General features: G+C 34.2%; 1 pseudogene; it reads right to left on the bottom strand.

Annotated features, from left to right (window-relative positions):
- Window positions 1–183, bottom strand: LOC124923236 (annotated as a pseudogene).
- Between the last annotated feature and the right edge of the window lie 16,980 nt (window positions 184–17,163).

Below are 17,163 nucleotides of genomic sequence, written 5' to 3'. Positions count from 1 at the left end.
CAACTGCAAGACCAACCCTCTTCAACAATGTGACCCACAAGGCCAAAGCGTGGCGCTGTTAATCACGCTCTGGTCTAGAGGGCATGTCTCATCAACCCAGACACAGATTCCTGTCTCCTTAGAAATCAAGGATACAGATGTACAAGCCTACCTATAGAACAGATCCTGTTCAAGTAAGGCCGTGCTTAGTTTTCTCTAATCTTTTTAGAATATAGTGTAGAAAGTAATATCAATGTGGGATCACCAAGTAACAACAGGAAACTTAAGGCCTTGTTTTAGTTAATTATATTCTTAAGCAACAGAATTAATAAGTACACCATTATTTATCCTCAAATAATCTATACAATTATTTACCCAAACAAGATCTAAAGAGTTGAGTTGAGAGACTAAACATTGATATGGTAATAATAGAGGACACAAAAATGATAGAGAAATAGAGATCTGATCTCATCAGATCAGATGTTGGAATTAATAAGTCATGGATTTTGAAGCTTGGAAGGGAAGGCATTGGTCAAGACTACCTTTATATATATCCTGACTGCCTGTTCGAACATCATCCCCAAATTAAGCAGCACATGAAGAATGAATTCCATGTATGTATGTATGTATACAAAGAAAGAAAGAAAGACTACCAGTATGATCAACAAGACTAGCTACCAATAAATTTATCAGAGAGACAGTTGAGCAATGGAGACTAAAAGTACGACACACATCAAACAAACAGTGAAAAGACAAAACCCTAGCCTATTGCGTCAAGCTAAGGGAAGAAATCATATCTTACAATCCGAGAGAGAGCTGATGCGAAGAGTGGAACTTCCGTCGTCGGAGAAACTGAGTGACGTTCTATCTGCCGATCGTAGTCATAGAACTCGACGCCTACTTTATCCGGTCATTCGACGGAAGAGAAGCCATTTCCTGAAGCGCGGGACCATGGTATGGTGGTGCATCTGGAAGGTGAAATTCGAGAAATGCAGCGACGAAATCCGCAGAAAGCAATCAAAAAGAAGATGAAGCGGTTGCATCTTGATCGTAATCAGAGAGAAAAAGGTGTTCATAACTATAAATTGGCGGTTGACATCCGAGTTGACTCACATCTCATCCGAGTTGACTCACTCCGTCTTCTCTTTCTTATTGATTTAAATCAATATCACAAATGTCTCACTTACGGAGGCCCGCCAAATTCTACTTTTGCTACCATTTATGTTTGTCTATATTCTTAACAAATTAAATCTTTTCTACATATTTTTAAATATTTTTAAAGAGACAAATCTAAAATACTTATAAATATTAAGAATAAATAATATATTAGTGTGATATTATATATTTATTAAGTTTTTTTTATTAATATTAGAAAGAAAAAAAAAAATAGTATACTTGTTTCTCAATTAATTATTGATTAAACACAAATAGGATACTTGTTTCAGCCTGGTTAGTCTTCTTCGTCGCAAGCAGATAAGAACAAAAACCATCTTTGATTTTTCAAAGATGGAACTCTGGCATTTCTTGACTATTTGACTTCATTTAAAAAGTGAAATGATCACCCTACTTCGGTGATCATTTCCTCCACATCTAGGCGCATCATTGATGCTTATATCGGTAACTGGCCAGAGGCCAAAAGACCATCAATGGTATTTTGACTAAATAAAGCTCACTTATTTCTCAAACCAACCTTGAGAGGCTCTAAATAGCCTCCCTATATTGATTTCAAGGCAAAATATCCACTCTCAAGTCCTCAATCAAAAAAATTCAGAAATCCGCCATTAAAGTTTTATTCTTTTGGATTTTTGGAAATTCTGTATAAGGCATTAAATCTTGGATTCATGCATCCCCAAAACTTTCTTAAGGTCTAAGGAGTGTTCTTCAATCCTTGGTAAGCTTCCAATCATCCTTTATATCGAATTACCAATTTAAATTAGAATTTTTACATTTCAGTTTTGATAGTTCGGTATACTATCTAATTATTCATTTTCTTGATTGGGAAACGATCTTAGGATCAATTGTGAGAAATCTGTTGAAGCCAAACACAAACAATCAATCTTAATTAGAAACCTCAAATTTGAATTTGAAAAATTCAAAATCGGGTTTTCTAACATCAACTCAGAAAACTTCCCAACATGTTTCTATTGATGTTGGGAACCTATTTAGATCATGTTTGATCCATCCCGATCATGTTTAATCAAAATAATTTTTTTATAAAAAATAAAAATTTCAAGTTCTTGAATTGGTCAAAACGAACATCTATTGTTCATGTTTTGATTTCAATCAATCATATGAAACATAAGCAAGCTATTGGCAAGCTCCTTACACTTAATTAAAGTCAAAAATCAAAAACCAGATTTTTACATCAAAACTGTTTTGGTTGAATGGATCATCATCCCGATCGAATAACACCTTGGAATGATGTTCATAATGCTCTTAGGAGCTTTGTGAAGTTTCCCATGCTCTTAGATCAAAGGATTCGAGCCTCAATCAAAACTGCAAAACTTGTAGTTTTGATGTTCTTGAGGGAAAAAATACAAAAGTTTAATATTAGATCTAGACAATTTCTAGATTTGACAATGAAACAATAATTGAATTACAAACAACAACAACAACAATCAATCAATTAGCGCCTATAGCGTTTTTACTTTTATTCTACTTGTGACATTCTCAAACAAAATATCTCATATATGATATAGTTTTCTATTCTCTTCATTCTTTCGATTCCTCTCAAGGATTGAATGAGTGCATTTCCATCTGAAGTTATATCTTTTCAAATATCTTCAGCGATTCTATTTTTCAATTGTGAGTTCTTGAATTTCTTTCTTTTTAAATATTGTAGATTACTGCTACAAAATAACATTTCAACATACTTACATAGAAGGATCTTCCTTTTTCTTTATTCTTCATCTACTCTTGGATTTCTTCTCATATTCCTGGAAAGTTGATGATGTTCATGTTTGTAGCATACCTCCTCCAGATTTGTATTACAAAAGAGAATTCCCTAAATAAATGGTTCATGCTTTCCTCAACTCCCGAACATAGGACACAGTTGATATCATGAATGTTTATGTATATTCAAATTTTGTCTTTTGTTGTCAACATTTTCCTATATACCAGCTAGAGAATAAATTGGTGACGAGAAATAATCTTTGGAGACCATACCACATTTTGTTAATCTACCACTTGTCATCTTGTTAAACCATTTCTCATGCCTTTCTTATAATAAACTTCTCATTGCTTTCTGTTTTCCAACATATTTCATCATTTCTTTCATTGAGTTGTTTTTGTCTCATTAGATTTAGGATTCTATCACCTTCTAGAATACGCCTAAAAGAGAATCACATTTACCTTCATAGACGTCGTCTCTAAATGAGTACTTGATGTATTCCCTTCTAACTCTGTTTCCTTGCATTTCTTCTTTGAATATAATGAGAATATTATCCAGTTAAGGATCATGCGAGAATAGTACCCCTCTTCCATTTTCAATTGTAGTTTTCACCATTTGAAAGACATCTTTTCTTGTTTATAGGATTTTCTTCAATGACCATGCCATTCTTTCATTGATGCTTCGTGTCCAGATACTCTGGTCTTCTTTCATAAATCTTATATACACCCATTTGACCCACAGGAAGTCCGCTTTTTACTCCAACTCCCATAAGCTCCTGATGGTGAGGGTTTTGTTCCATTCAATACAACTTTTTATTCCTAGTCCGCCTTCTTCTATGGGAGTGCAAACATCCTTCCATTTGACTTTTTTGCCTCATTTGCTTTGTGTTCCCCAGATGTAATCTCTCATAATTCTATCGAGTTCAACCATTACTTTCTTTGGGATGACTATCTGTTGTGTCCAGTAGCCAATAATTCCAAAGATAACTCTTTTAACGAGCTCGATTCTACCTACATAAGACAGTTTTTTCGTAGCCCAACCCAAGACAAAATTTCTAACATTTTCTACTAGTTGTCTGAAGTGATTATATCAGAGTTGTTTTGATGACAATGGTACTCTAAGGTATTTCACTAGTAGTTCACCTTCCTTAATTGCCATAATATTGAATATGTATTCTTTCCTTTCTTCCTTAACTCCTCCATAGAAAGCCTGACTTTTGTCCTCATTGATGTATAAACCTGTAATACTTAAAAAGATTGTTAGAGCTTCTTTGATTATACTAACAGATTCAACATCCGCATAAGCCACAAAAAATAGATCATTTGCAAAACATAAATGAGTTATTGCTTCTTCTTTGCAGTACTGATGAAATTTGAAATGATGATTTCTTAGAAGCATTTTAAAAATGCAGTCAAGAATTTCCATTATTAAGCCGGATAGGTAAGGAGATATAGGGTCTCCTTACCTTACTCCCCTTCCACCCTTGAAAAAACCTCCATGAATACCATTCACGTTCACAACAAAGTAAGGAGTGGAAACACATTGCATAATTCAATCAATGAAAATAATTGGAAAACTTGCAGCAAGGAGGAATTCTTTGATTGATCCCCATCTGATCGAGTCAAAAACTTTTCTAATGTCAATTTTGAAAGTCACACGTGGCGATATGTTTTTCTTACCATATTCATTCAATAAGCTTTGCATGAGTAGGATGTTATGGGAAATATAGCGTTTAGAAATAAATGTTGATTGCCCTAATTCTATAAACTTATCAATAACTGTTTTCAAACGTTGCAAAATAATTTTGTAAATAACATTGCAGCATGAAATAGGACAAAAGTCTTGAATTTTTTTCGGAATTGAATTCTTAAAAATCAAATTCAACACTATGACGTTCTATTGCTTCAACATTTTCTTATTTTAGAAGAATTTCAAAACCCCTTCGCTTACATCTTTACTCACTATTTTCCAGTTTTCTTTGAAGAAGTTCACGTTGAAACCATCTAGCCCTGGGCTTTTATCCCCTTTCATCGAAAACACAGCTTTTCTGATTTCTTCCATACTAACTTTTGTAATCAATTAGTTACCACTTTCTTCATTGATTTTCCTTTGCACAATCTGTTGAAGCAATCTTCGGTTGTCCTTTATTATTGTGCTCATTTATGTTCCAATCAGCTCTTTATAGAAATTTATTGCTTTCTCATTAACTGTCTTTTGTCCTTATAAAACAACTCCATTTGAGTTTGTGAACCTTAGGACCTGATTTCTGAAATTCCTTGATGAACATTTTTTATAAAAGAAAGAAATATTCTTGTGTCCTAATGAAAGCCAATTTTCTCTAGATTTTTGCTTAGCAAAGTTTTCCTCTTTAGAACAGAGGTCTCTAAATCGCGTAAGAGCCTCTTTTTCCTCTTCCCTGTTATAAAGTAGATTTGAGGTTCTTAGTGCCTTACTTTGTATTTTCTCTAGTTTCGTTCTGGCTTCCTCTACTCTTTTAGAAATCCCATTATATCTTTTCTGGTCTAGCTTATTCAGTTTCCCTTTCAGTAATCTTAGTTTCTCACAAACTCTGAACATCTTTATTCCATTAATTCTAATGTTCCAAGTTTCATTAAGGATTTTATTAAATTCTTCATCTTTCATCCAATAGTTGAAGAACTTAAAGGGTCTTTTCTGTTTTTTCTTCTTCTCCTAAAAGAATTTCAAAAGGTATTGATTAGAGATACCTAGTTGCAAAATTTAGATTTAACTTCTTTGGTAAAATTCCACCCATTTTTCATTCATTAGGCCACTATCAATTCTGCTCTTTCTCATGTTGTCCGCCCCTCTTGAAGTTAACCATGAAAATAGATTACATGAGGAAGATGATTCAATGCATCTTATATCTCAAATGCATTCATTGAAATCCTGCATGTCTTGTGTTATGTTTGTCTCAGGCTCTCTTTCATTTCTAAATCTTGTAACGTTAAAATCTCCCATAATAACCCACGGTTCGTCGTCCGTAATGTTTCTTCTCAAATCATTCTAAAGTGTCTTCCTCTCTGTTTAGAGTTGCTTGCATAGACTACCGCAAAGAATATTTTTACCCTTGTCACCAGATTGATAACCTCTGTCTAGGCATGGCAAAAATTCGGTTCTTGGGGGACTCGAACCGGACCCGAACCGAACCGGACCCGAAGCTGCCCCGAAAAATCGGGTCCATTATTGACCCGAACTTAACTGTTTCGACCCAATGGGTACCCGACCCGAACCTGGACCCGGACCCGAATTTTATATTTGAAGTTCATAATTTTTTTTTTTGTATCTATCTTATTTTTTTTATCCAATCTATAATTTAATATTTATTTTCATTTTTCAAACCATTCATTTTACCTTTTTAAAATAAGATAAATAAAAATTAATTACTAATCCTATAAAGCTAATACATGTTACATCCATTTATTTTAACCAATTTACAATTAAGAAAAACTCATAATCTCAATATACTGAGAGTACAATTATTATATTTTAAGTAAAATATATATTTTATTTTCAATTAATAATTTAATATTTATTTTCACTTTTCAAACTATTCTTTCTACCTTTTAAAATAAGATAAATAAAAATTAATTTTAAGTAAAAGTAATCCTATACACAAATTTAAATAAAGCTAATACATGTTTCATCTATTTGTTCTAACCAATTACCATTTACAACTAGGAAAAACTCATAATCTCAATATATTGGGAGTACAATTATCATATTTTAAGTAACCCATGCTCTTAATATATTAAATTCAAAAAACAAAATCTAACCCAAACAAAATAATAGATCTCCAAAATGTATTAAATTCAAAAAACTAAATCTAACCCAAACAAAATAATAGATCTCCAAAATATATCAAATTCAAAATACTAGATCTATCCAAACAAAATAATATATCTCCAAACTATATCAAATTCAAAATACATTTTCTCCAAATTATATCAAATTTTGAAATCTTCAATCTTCAATCCTCTCCTCAACGTCATCTACATCTGTAAAAATTCAAAAATAATTAGCTAAAAACATTTACAAATTATGATCGCAAATGATAAAATTATACCAAAATTTTTATCGCAATCTAGGTTCAAATCTATATCAGTGTCCATGAATGATGTTTCATTTGGAGGTTCACCTACACATTATTAATAAAAAAAATTGAATAATAATAAGAAGAGTGAATAAGAACTATATTGTTTTTCAAAATATTATTAACAATACCTGATAACCAACTTTTTGCACACATAAGAGCCTCCACCATCTCCACATTAAGCCTACTCCGATGAGGACCAACAATTCTACCACTTGTACTAAACGCAGACTCTGAAGCAACTGTTGACACTAGAATCGCCAACAAATCTCTTGCAATTGCTCGTAACGTGAGATATTTAAAGTTACCATTCCAATATGCGAGAACATCAATATTCATGTTTGTTGGGAGCAATTTTTCCTCCAAATACATATCTAGTTCAGATTTCATTTGTGTGCTCATATATTCGTCGCTCTCACAAAAGCTAGTGAAGTCTGCAAGATAGATAGTACTCATTGATCGGAGAATATTTCTGTCACTCGTGGTCAGTGGGGCATTGGAAATATCATTTGTGTATTCCTTCAACAAATGATAAAACTTTTGACGTACTTCATCTAACTTTGTTTTCCATTCACTTGGGTAGAAACGTGTAAAATAATATTGAACCAACTTCAATTTACTCCTCGGATCCAGAATACAAGCAACATCCATCAAAATATGTGTATTGTGTATCAAACCTCTTTGTGTATTATCGTTTAGGGTTTTGTGTATTATCGTTTGGCTCGTGTTTGTATTGTCTATCCCGAAGAGAGCATCGACAAAAAACCAACTTATATTGCAGAGCAGTTCTTAGCATGAAAAAAGTTGAATTCCATCGAGTTGGACAATCAAGAGATAATTTATTACTCATGTGAATTCCAAGTGTCCTTGCATTATCTTTAAATTCCTCAATCCTTCTAGGCGAAGCCAACCAATACACAACACTATCACGTACTTTCTCAATTGACGACTTAATCACATTTAACCCATCTTTCACAATCAAATTAAAAATATGTGCACAACAACGCATATGAACATATTCACCGTTAGATAATAAATGATTTTTGTGCAACCTACGCACCACATCTAGAACCATTACGTCATTTGTAGAGCAATTGTCAACGGTGATGGTTGACAATTTTAAGTCTAAATTCAATTTCAGCAATGTATTCGTTAACACATTGGCCAAAGTTTCGCTCTTATGTGGACATGGTACGTAGATAAATCTCAATAAAAAACTTTGCAACACCGATTTATCGTCGATAAAATGTTCTATCACAACCATATACCCTTTTCGTTGGTATGTGCAAGTCCACATGTCAGTGGTGATAGCGATTCTTGATTCATTTCTTTCTAGCAAAAGTTTCACTCTAGCTTTCTGAGCCTCATAAATCTTTAACACGTCTTTTTTTGTAGTGTTTCTCGAAGGAAATCGCATAGGTTTTTGACGAACATATTCAAGTAAATCTCTAAACTTGATGTGTTCTACCATAGATAATGGATAGTCATGGAAAAGGATCATCATTGCAACATGCCTTCGAAATTCTTCATCAGTAAATGAATCAGCCTCAACAACTTGGTTTTCCTTCAACAAATCTACTTTTTGAACTTTCTTGCATCTCCCATGATGTTTAAACAGATGTGAAGTTCCATTGATCGAAAAACCACCCAAATATTTACCACAATAATTACATTTGGCTTTGGGAATCCATTCAATACTTTCCTTAGTGAAATGCTCCCAAATCTTACTTCTATATTTTTTTTTGGAGTAGCATTTTCACTATTCTCTTCTCTTTCATTTTCAACACGATTCAAGTGTTCCCTAACGAATTCTGTTGTGTTATCAAAACAATCTAGGAACTCTTCCGTAGTGGCTTCCCTTACAGTTTCTTCAGTTTGACTCATTTGACTAAAACAAATTAAATAGCAAATACGTCAAGTGGACAATCTTGATATACACTCTAATTATTTAAAACAATAATACTAATTTAAACTAACAAACTTATTTAAACATGTATAATCATATTTGGATTTCTTTATGACATCGGCAAGTTATTTAAACATGTATAATCATTTAAACTAACAAGCCTATCTAATAATTTCTTTAGAGCAGCATAATAGTGAGATTCAAACTTAGAATTTTAAAATAACATATATCTTCATCCCCAAGAATATATTAAAGTCAGCAAGAATAAGCTTATTAGATAATCTCATAAATTGTCTTCAATAGAGAAAACCCTCAAGCAAGTGGGCACTATCTCATCTCTGACTTTTAATACCTAAGCAGTAGTACCTAAGCCTCATATGGAAATAAAAATATGTTATACATTTTTTAACAACAAAAAAATGTCTAACTCCATTTCAGAGATTAACAACACATTGGTTAGCCATTTATAGTATAATAATTTAAATTAACAGCTTATGTTCAACCTTCAAATCAGATCATTAGAATTCCACATTATTTGTCTACACCAAAATGAATCTGCACTTGAAACATGTTCAGATACCATGTTTAATTGAAGATATTACAAAGTCTATACTATTAATGTAACCTCATATTCTAAGAAGGAAATATGTCTCTAACCAAATTTGAATACACCAAAAATTGAGATATAATAATTGAACCATTTTGGGAAAGTAAATAAGTAGCCATCTCAAGATGATGATTCTACCACACTTTAGATGATCAACTTTCACCACTTCCAGCTAATAAAGTATCTTCTAGTACCTAAGTAGTATGTACAGAATTATTAATGTCCATTTTCCTTCTATTTGATTCGTCTATCCAGTTTACATGCATATTGTCTTTTATCCATGATTTTCTTATTGCATAGTCATATTGGAAATATCTAATCTAGAATATAATATTATAAAAATCCTGAAATGGGTTTTTTTAAGAGGTAGAAAATAGAGGAATAACAGTAAATGCAGTTCAGATTGGCACCTAGTATAATTTACTGGGAGATTAGTTGGTTCTTCTTCTTCAATGGAGTTCAGATTGGCACCTGGTATGGATCTACTGGGAGATTAGCTGACTTTTTGTATCTCTTAATGGTGGACTCTTCTTTTGTATCCCTTCAATTAGTGCCCAAAAAATTTACTCAATAGTTAATATACAAACATAACAGAGAATTTTGATTTGCAGGAATAAAAAATTTGTCTCTTAGATACTCTAGATAATTGGAAATGTACTAGTAACTGAGATCGTATCAAGTGCTAATAAATCATAGTGACAAACAACACCAACCTGCAACCAAAGCAAAATGATTAACCTATCTTAAGACATCAATCGATCCAATACCAAAATAAGCAATCAAAAAGGTCTAGTCGCTGTTGTTCAATTTTGAACTTGTCTAATAAATGACTCATGAAACCTAAGAAGAGTAAAAGGATCGTATATCTATCCAAATATTTCCATGATCATGATTCAATAAAGGCAATATGTGCAAAAATACTGATAAATTACCAATTTTCAGTCATCATCTATCACAGGAAGACCAGTGATCCTTTTCTCCACTAGAATTTCCAAAGCTGTTAGAAACAAATGCAATGAGATGATGATGAAAACTCAAACAAATCTCAACAAAATTCATAATGATTTCAGAGAAGTTGCATATCATAATTACCTTGATCAACTGTTGTAGTTGGCTTCACAACAAGAAAATGCGCCTTTCTCGTCATAAAATCTCCCACTATCCATGTCCCGGCCGTAGTCTGTAGATTAGAAGCAGGTAAATGTTTTGTTGAACAAGGAATCACTGTTTGTGGAACTAATTCCACCAGATTCTAATTTAACATTAACCTAAAATTTCAGCAAAGGTTTTTTCCAAACAAAGCAAAACCTTAAACTTCACATTTGAAGGAAGCATTGAACAATCTAAGTTGGAACTTTTGAGTTCTGTGTGGATAAAAGATGCATTAGAAATGGTTGATTAAACATAATATACAGTCTTACCCATAAACATAAAAGAATGGATTTCACGAAAGCTTCATGTGGGTTTGATTAAAACTTGCAGGATATCATCTCAGGCAGCATCTTTCATTCATTGGGTACCTGAACCAGATGTGAAGCAGACGGATGGAACTAGATGTGAAGCAGACGAAGAGAACCAGATGTGAACCAGATGTGATTCTGAATAGCAGATGGAACAACAAGTGCAAATGATTCACGAATAAATATCACTGATTCAAAGCTGATATCACTAATTCACGAAGATGTCTTCTTTGGGTAGCGGTGGAGGGAACCAGATGTGCTTCACGAACAGAGAGAAGCAGAATAACAGATTTGTTAGATTTGTTTCCGGTTCGATTTTGGACTCAGTTTATTCACTGGGTACCCGAACCGATCGGTTCCGCCCCGATTTCACCCCGGAACTGAAAATCAAAGAAATTACCCGAACCGATCGGTTCGGTTCCTTCGGGTACCCGAACCGTCGGTTCCACTTTGCCATGCCTACCTCTGTCAAAATAACTTGCTTGCTTTCAAAAAAATTCTTGACTTCAACCCTTCTTTTATCCCATCCTACCCAGATTCTGCTTTTAACCCCATTAGAGTTATGAATAAATTATCATTCTTCTTTGAAGCAACACTAGGCAACATTCTCTATTTGACTTTGTCTGACTTTTGTTTCAATAATTCCAAATACTGTAATTTCATTCATTTATGTTATTCTTCTAACTTCTCTTCTCTTTATAGGGTCATTTAACCCCTAATATTCCATGTCATTAAGTTCATTAATGAAAAGAAGATGTTCCAGCTTTACTTCCTCTTCCTTTACCTTTTATTTCTTTGTGTTTTTTTCATATAACAGGGTTATAAGGAATTGTATTTTCCTTAATTTGTTTACCTTGCTGTTTTGGGATTTTCGTGTTTCTCTGGTCAACTTTCTTTTAAATTGGAAATTGCATAGTTTCAACCGATTCAGCTGCCTCTTCTTTATCTTTCTCATTTCCTTTACCCACTTTCCTTTCTTGCTTTCTCCCACGCTTTCCCTTTCCACAACCTCTTTATTATTGATTCTTGCTTCCGGTTCAAGTTTCTTTGTTACCTCTTCATTCTCAGGCTTTGATTCTGAATCTCTTACCACTCTATCTTCCTTCCCTTGTTCTTCAAAATCCTATTCTCAATTTCCTTTCTTATCTTGATCATTCTGCTTACTCAATACTGATTCTTTAGTAACCTTTTCTTTTTCCAACATTTCTTGTTTTTCTTTCTATTTCTTTTCTGTCTCTGTCTCTTTCTCGATCTTCTTCTTCCTTTCTTCTTCAATCATTTTCGAGCACTTGTAACAAACATGTTCGAATGTATTACAGTCAAAGAATCTACTCGGTCTCCACTCATATGAGATTCTCATAATTGTGGGTTCACCTTTTCTGTCTGTTACCGTCATCTGGTGTGGAAGATTTGATCTTGGGTGTATCTCAATGCACATCCTAGCATAAATCATATACTCACCTTTTTTTGTAGTTGGGTCCATGTAGAGTGGATTCCCTAATAGGCTCGCAAAGTGACTTAATGCTTCAAGGTTATACATGTGGGGAGGGATGTTGCGCAATTGGAACCAGATTTGCGCAGTTTCTTTGGGCTTGCTGAAGAGGTTCATACATTCTGCCCATTTTTCGAGTTTCATGTAGTTTTTCCCAACAAATGTGTGATCGTTGATCAAAATACTTTCGAGATCTGATCCTTCTTTGAATTTGAGAAAGTAGAAGTCATGAATGTTTGATGTTACCTTTTCTAGACCATTTTCCTCCATTGTTCCATTAGGGTTTTTAAATATTGTTGTTACAATTTTAAATACATAAAACCTCATGAATGTCTAGAACCGGAAGAATAATTGATTAAAATAAAACATTATACAACCAATATTCTAAAAGCCAAGATTTTATAAAGTAGAGAACGTTTTTAAAACGAGTACGGAGGATGAAGCGCGGAAGCGCGGAGGATTTTATAAAGGGAATATGAAAAGGACTTTGAAAATATAGTCAAAGTACTTTAAATTGTTGGAGGGAAGCAGATGAGAGTCGACAATGTACCCTAGTCGGATGTCGAACGATTAATAGCTAGTCCACCAATCGACTCGTGGTGTGGAAGGCCAAAGCTCGGGCTTTTTTTACGCTCATGTAGACGCCTTCGTCTTGACCGTTTTATAGTATGATCTTTTTGGTGTGTTGGCGTATCTCAACATCTTCACGCTTTAAGCACTAGTTTGTGGAATTCCATTCGATCCGTCTTAAAAAATGGATCAATGAGTCTAATATGTGTGTGAGTCGACGAATGAATAAACTCGTAAGGCGTAAAGAAGTTGATTGACGGGATCTTTGTGGGTTGTATTGTAGGAATATTAGTTAGAAGTTAGTTTATTATGATAAAAATAATTATAGATAAAATTGTAATTCAATAAATATATTGAGGACTATATTGTACCTATATAACTAATTACAATTAATGAAAATAAAACTTTTTCCGTCCAACCCTATTTCCCTTCTTCTCTCACTCTCACTCTCACTCTCAATCTCATTCATTTTGTACACATTGTATCAGAGCTAAGTTTCTAACAAGAAAGCATAAAGAAACTAAAATGGTCGAATCAAGCAACATGATGACAGGAACGAACATCGCCGAGCCGAGTGATATTTCAAAAAATTGCTCTAGTGAAAAAAAAATATAACATCGGTCTAAGCGCCATAACTCTCACCGGAATAAACTATTTCACCTAGACGAAGAGTATCAAAATATCTCTCAAGACAAAGTGAAACTCGGTTTCCTCTATGGAAGTTGTGTAAAATTAGAAGATGATGATGGAGAAACTCAGTGATGATCGTCAACGCCATAGTTTTCCCTAAATATTAAACACTATCTCAAAAGAGATTTGATCAAATTTGAAGGAACATTTATTAAAAAAAATTTATGGCAAGATGTCAAATCTCACTACGAAGTAAACAATGGACCAACACTCTACGAATTAGCTAGAGATATTTCAACTATGTAACCTATCTACTGAATAATATTATTCAAATATTATATTATAATGTGAAGAAATGATTGGTACTAATCTCCTTCCAAAATGTGAATGTCATGGCTCAAAAATAACAATTTACTTAGGTAGTAGAGCAATTACAAAATTAAATCTAATAGGAGAATGTTAAACTGTTATAGTTTCGACTATGTCTAAATAATATGTTATGACTTAAATCTGTAACTGGGGTTAAGAGTTCTTAATCTCAAGGATCGAGACTAAATCTATTATTCAAAAGGCAACGGAAGAGTGTGGGGAACAAAAATTAAGGTGTCTAGAAAAAGAAGATGAAATAGGGGTGAGAAGAGAATACTGTTAGTATGCCTAACAGTCCAAGAATTAAAAATGATTGAAAAAAAATCAAAATACAGTAAACTAAGATTTTCACAATCTTATTCATATTCTGCAATTGGGGTGAGTTTAGCTTATATATGAGCCCAGCCTACAAAATAATTCAGTTACAACTACTCAAAGAGAAAAAAGGATTTAACAAAATGTAATTTTCAAATAACAAAAATTAAATCAAACACATAATAGACCCTAACTATCCAGAATTGTAGCATTATCTCACCCTCTATGTCTTCGTCCTCGACAAAGAGATCTTAGCCTGGTCAGCTTCCAATGTCCATCCTCCAATCTCTACAGATAACTCTTTTCTCTTGCTGTTTGAGATATTTTCAGTAGGGCCATAAAGGGTCGGACTATGAAACCGCAATCCTTGATAAACTTTCGATAACATCCTTTCAATTTTTTTACTAATTATGGAATTGGTCATTTCTTTGTCGTCTTTAGCTTTTTTAGGACAGTAGACACTCCATTTTAATTCAATATATGGTCCATGTAGGAAATGTGTTTGCATCCTAAACTACATTTTCTTTTGTTAAGGACTAATCTTTGTTGTTGCAATGTTGTCATGACTTGGTGTAGATATAAAAAAAAACTCCTTTCAGCTCCGATTATACACTAGAGTGTCATCAAAAATCTAGGACAAATCCTTCTTTTGGACCAGCACCACAAGGGTAACAAAAGAACAATGACTTCTAATTACTCCCTTGACTGGTGGTAGGTCTTCGGGTTACTAGAATAGAGTGTTGAAGTCTTCGAGCAATCGCTAGAGATCCTCATGAATCTCTTCTAATGTCATTGTGGTAAGTGAAATAATTTGGCCTTCATGGTTACTCCTTATTTGCATTATGTCAGCGACACTAGATTTCTTTAATGACTTCTCTAGTTGGTTTCCTTGTATCAGGTTGATATGTGCACGAGATATACCATGTAAGACTGTGGTTCTTCATTGCTTCTCATAAGAAATGGTCAGTTTTTCGAAATTTCAGGATGAATGGCTTAAAGTAATCAGTCACTCGATGCCTTGCACAATGTCGTATTCGTCCATGGTAAGCACCTTCATATCTGTTTGGTAATCATTTCCCTCCATTGACCATTTCAGGTCTTGACAAATGATGGAGCATAACATTTTGGAGCCATCTTCCACTCGAATCGATTGCACCTATGTAGGCATACTATTGTGGATTATTTTCTTCATAATCTTGTTATTTATGAAGTTATGGGTGCTTCTTGTATCAACCAGGATCACCACCGACAAGTTCCCAATCTTACCGAGGATCTAGAGTGTTTAGAAATTATTAGAACATGTCAATGCATGCAAGGAAATGGCAAGTTCATCATCTGCCTCAAGCTGCAAAGGAGGATCATCAAAAACTAGCTCTGGAGTGGGTTCTTGGGCATATGGTAAGACTTCTTGATGATTAAGCGAGACCATGAATAACTTTGATTTACACTTATGGTTGGGATCCCACTTTTCATTACATGTGAAACATAGGGTTTCCTCCTCTTTTCATCTATTACAACCGGGTCTAATTGCTTCATGTAGCCCTAACTTATGCTGGAAGAAGGTGCATGGGAAGAATGCTTGAGGTCGGTAGTCTGGTTGGTGCATGGCCAGGCCGTGTTAACATTGGATGGCTTGGACAGCAGCGACGGTTCAGCGTTGTACAAGTACCCGCTGCACATTAGGGACTTGTATGGTACTTATTGGACCTTGTCCATTGATATGGCTTCATTTAGGGACCTAGGAAATCGCAGTCTAGTACAAGTTGCAATCTCCTCTCTCAGACCAGACAAGTAGCAATCTATAACATATTCCCTTGGCATGCTATACAATTTTTGGGAGATAGACATGTATTTGAGATTGTATTCTTTTACAGAACTAACATGTTTAGATTCATCAATTGTCTCATTGGAGTGTCATGTATAGAAGGCCCAAACTGCATCAAAAGGTCTCTTTGAACACATCCCATGTCATGGCTTCTCTATGGTTGCGGTTCGAGAGATATGACCATACCACATTCTTGCTTCACCAGTAAAGTGAATGGGGAAATGTCCAGTTTAGTTGGATCATTAGTCATGTCCACCCTAAAGAACTGCTCGGCAAATATAAGTCAGTCCCCATCGAACCGAGGGAAATCAATCTTGGTGAACCGAGTTAGAGGAACATACTGTTGGCCATGATGGAAGTGTCTATTCAGGGGAGGGCCAATGTAAGTAGCATCCTGGTGCGGGGATCTTGGCCAATACCAGACCCACCACCTTCTATGGATGTCAATCTTTCTTCTGTGGCATTGAACCTTCTATCCATGTTATTGCTTAATTCCGTCATGTTCTACTGTATGGCAGTTTACATCGTAGTCGATTGTTGGGTCAAACCTTCAATTAGGGCCTTAAGAGCGTCCATCTCTACTTGTTGGAGGATTTCTATCATCTCAGAATCGCATGGCTCTGATACAAAGTTAAATCTTTAACTAGGATTAAGAGTTCTTGATCTCAAGGACCAAGACTAAATCTATTATTCAAAGGTCGGTGAAAGAGTGTGGGGAACAAGAAATTAAGGTGTCCAAAAAAAGAAGATGAAGTAGGGTGAGAAGAGAATAATGTAAGTATGCCTAACAGTCCAAGAATTAAAGACGACAGAGGAAAAATCAAAATACATTAAGTTAAACTTTTCACAATCTTATTCATATTATGGTAGCAGAATCATACGAAAATATTAAAGATCATATTCTAAATTTTGATCCATTCCCACTAGTTCATAAAGTTCTTACATGGTCTTAAACATTGAAAAGAAAAGGGAACTTGAAAAAAAAAGAAAAAAAAAAAAGAAAAAGAAA

This window comes from Impatiens glandulifera, chromosome 1 (assembly GCF_907164915.1).
Source record: "Impatiens glandulifera chromosome 1, dImpGla2.1, whole genome shotgun sequence".
NCBI lineage: Eukaryota > Viridiplantae > Streptophyta > Magnoliopsida > Ericales > Balsaminaceae > Impatiens > Impatiens glandulifera.
The sequence above is the reverse complement of the archived record's forward strand: the minus strand, read 5'-3'. Positions and strand labels throughout refer to the sequence as shown.